Below are 4,166 nucleotides of genomic sequence, written 5' to 3'. Positions count from 1 at the left end.
TTTTTTTTTGGGGGGGGGGGGCTTGATCCAAACAAATCAAATCTGAAGGAAGAGCTAAGCAAAACATTTGTAATAAAATAATATATACGTCAATAATATAATATATATAAATATTAATAATAAAAAATATTCCTTTACAAATTGAAAATATATATTTTTTTATGTTTTATATATCATTTTAAATGTATTTTTAACAAAACAAGTCACACTGCTGACTTATTTACAATGCCACACAGTTTACCCACAATGCAACACACACAGCACCAATTTCACTTCAGACTAACACAATAAGCCACTTGAGGCCATGTGTCTATTACCGCGGGTAAGTGATCTTAACCCAGTGACCTTGGTCAAATCACTGTAATGAACAGCCTCAAGTGGCTTAACAGCAGCAACACTCATAAAAGACACTAATGTTCAATAAATATTTATTAATATTAATCTGAATAAAGTAGTATAATTCATTAGTCTAACTGTGGACTGCTCACTCTTGGCTATAGAGCACGTGCGTGACAACTTCAAATGCAACTAATCAAATCAGAAATGAGTCTGAACTCTGTTTTGTAAAGTAAATTAATCTACTGTGTGTCTCTCTCTCTCTCCACCAATGCTTGTCTTTCCGTCTCTCTCATGTATTTATGAGTCCATGTTTGTCTTTTTGAGCTCAAAATCTCATTAATGTATTACACGATGGTTTCAGAGCTCAGAAACCGCAGGAACACGAGCTAATAGGTTTGCATAATTCAGTACAATGGTTGTAATGATAAATAAATTGCTTCATTTTCTCGCTGTCTAAAGTAATTTGCTTTTCATTGTAAACGTGTATGTGTGGTACCTGGTTGATCACGCTGAGCTGCTCTTCTTACAAAGAGCGACTAAAGGAAACAAGTCAGAAAAAGCAGAGGAAATCAAATTAAACTCTAAGCTAAACACACAAACATTTACACACCGCTTTGATTCCTCTTGTTGTTAAAAGTAAGTCGGATAATGAAAGGACGGGTAAAACCTTTCACAATGAGTTACGCCAAAATCCTCCTCCAAACTTTGAATCTTCTTTCAGCCAAAAAACAATCTGCAGGCCGTCGAGCGCATCCATGTGATGCCAGATTCTGAATAATTGGGACTTTTGGAAAGAAGCATGTGTGTGTGTGTGTGTGTGTGGTGATTGAAAAACCCCTCGAAGCGGTTCAAATATTAAAACCACGAGGCGGCTGTTGCTTTGCATATTTCACTGCATGTGCTCAGAAATCTGCTGTTTTGCACTGATCCAGAAAAACCAAATCAAACTGAGAGTTTAAAACGCTGTAGAAACACACACACACACACACACACACACACACACACACAGATGTATTAAAGGACGTCCCATAAACAGCATCAGTGACATGCTGTCCATTTCCACAGACAATCATTTTGACTCATCAAAACAAGCAAAAACGAGTTACGGTAAAGTAATGCAAGTGTGCCTGAGGGTATAAAAAGCAGAAAGCTGAAGCTCATGTTTTCAGTTCGAGCACCTGCATGAATTATTCAATAAAAACTTGCCTAAATCATCGTTTTGAGGTGCAACTTCTGTTCTAGGCAGATGAACTTCTGCTGATGTACTTTCTGAGTCTTGCTCTCGATGTAAACAGTGTTTTACTGATAGTTGCGTTGTGTTCCTTTGTGGTATCTTGGCACGTATCATGTAAAGTTTAGCTTACAGATAAAATATGAGTCCATAATCCATAATATTGCTTCCTCCAGTGAAAAAGTGGTCTGGTCTGAATCAGGAGAGAAATCTGCACAGATCAAGCACATGTTTAGAAGCCAAAACAGCTCTGAACAAATATGTGGCTGGATTTTGATGTAACAGGAGATGGACTTTTTCACTGGAGGAAGTGTTATTATGGATTATGGACTCGTATTTTAGCCTGAAGCAATGTTTTGAAAATAAACCGTCTTAATGATAGATTTGTTTCAGCTTTTGTCTTCTCCAGATGTTAACTGATGGACTGGAGTGCTGTGGATTATTGTGATGTTTTTATCAGCTCTCGTTCTGACGGCACCCATTCACAGCAGAGCATCCATTGCTGAGACACTGATGCAATGCTACATTTCTACAAATCTGATGAAGAAACAAACTCAGCTACATCTTGGATAGCCTGAGAGTGAGTACATTTTCAGCACATTTTCATTTTTGGATGAACTATTCTTTTGATTCTTTCATTTAATGTAAACGTAACCATGTGGAAAAAGGGCCCTTAAAATCTTGAATTAATAATCTCTATCAATCAAACTGAGTTTGTGTTGGTATTTTGGCACAAATGCGTAGTCAAATTACCCAGAAGTCAACATGGGCAGGTTATGTGACGTCCAAATCCTAATAAGCCATGAACAAAACTACACAAGGAAGAAAAAACATGCAACCCAGAGGACATTAAACCCAACAAAACTTATAAAAATACTGTGATGCAAAACTGGTGAAAAGCGCTGCTATACTGCTGAAACCGTACAACGATTCTCTGCACACAGAGGAGATCCTAATATCCCATTACTGAGTGGAGCATCTCAGTATGAAATGTTATTAAACAGAGCTGGATTACACAGCAGACAGCTGTAATCTCTAATCTAACCTCAGCGCTGCCCACATAATCCCCGGGATTACAGACAATAAAAACTTCAATCTCTTTAAACACTGCTTTAAACTTTGAGCACACTTCTCAGAGCTCGTTATGAATCGCATGCATTATTAATCAGAATATATTAGCTCTTATAAATTTAAATATTTAGATGCACAGGGATTGTGCATTAATTTCCATGGCAACCCCGAGCCTGACATTGGAACTCAATAACATGATCTTTCCTCCCAAATGAGTTATTTAATGAGGAGGAGGAGGATTTCATTTAATCCGGTTATATATTAGCAAAGTCAACAGAAAGTTGCTGTTTTATTTCATTAAAGCCGTAAGAATATTATTGCTGGAGAATGTTCTAGTCTCTCCATTATCAGAGGTTCATCTCCGCTTTCGGAAACACAAATGCATGCGAAACGCTAAAGACGCATGCAATTACGTGCACGCACAAGCATAGTTTATTTTCTCAAATGCATTGATTGAGAAGTCTAGTTTCTTGCCAATAAATGAATCATTAGATAAATGTAATCAATTGCAACATTTTGGCACCACATATATCTACATCTTTTACTCATTAGTATGCGTGCAAGAGATAACGGATGTTTTTAGCCTTCATTTATCAAGTTCACCTTCATCAGTTCATGCTGCGTGAAATATACGGTCATGCCGACCTGTAAAATCAAGAGTCAATGATTCAACAAACTCAATAAAGCACCTTATAGCCACAGACCAACCACCAACATGAGTCAAACGATTAACCCGCCCACTTCCTGTCTGCTAACCGCACATACACCACTGCTTATCACAATCAAACGCAGCGGGTCGCCGTGTATCGAACCAACCGCCGATCAATGAGTGCTTACTGGACAAGGTTTCCCCTTCCTCTTTCTCTCATATATTAAGAAGGGAATCACAGGGATGATTTGCTTCCTGTCAAATCTATTAAGACGAATAAAGACACATCAGTCATGACAGCCAGAGGAGGATATTAACTAACACTTCTTACTCGGTTTCTAATCTCCTGAATAATAAAACCATGTTACATCATGTGGGAAAGTGGATTATAAACACTCATCATTCTGTAATCGCTGCGTCTTCTAAACCGCAACATATTTGCTGAAAATAATCTGTGTCATTTGATATTTCTCTTCCCAGTATAAACAAATATTGGAAAATAAAAATACAAACCGTTCCAGGTGTGATGAAAGCTTGAGAAATACTTCACACCAAAATCAAAAGAAAAAAAAAACCAACAGAAATGAAAAAGAATTGGATATATAAATGATATATACTGTATATATATCCAATTCTCACTCCAGTAATTAAAAAAGAATAAATATTTGTAGATATTTTAAAATTAAGTATTTAATATTCATATATTTCAATAAAATGTAAATTATATTAAATATAATTATTCTAATTTATTTATATGATATTAAATTATATAGACATATTACATTTACTAGTAATATATGATTATATTCATTTATATTAATATATATGCACACACACACAGAAATTGTATATATATATATATATATATATATATAT

Source organism: Sinocyclocheilus anshuiensis, unplaced genomic scaffold (genome assembly GCF_001515605.1).
Source record: "Sinocyclocheilus anshuiensis isolate Anshui unplaced genomic scaffold, SAMN03320099.WGS_v1.1 scaffold283, whole genome shotgun sequence".
Lineage (NCBI taxonomy): Eukaryota > Metazoa > Chordata > Actinopteri > Cypriniformes > Cyprinidae > Sinocyclocheilus > Sinocyclocheilus anshuiensis.
Note: the sequence above shows the minus strand (reverse complement) of the source record.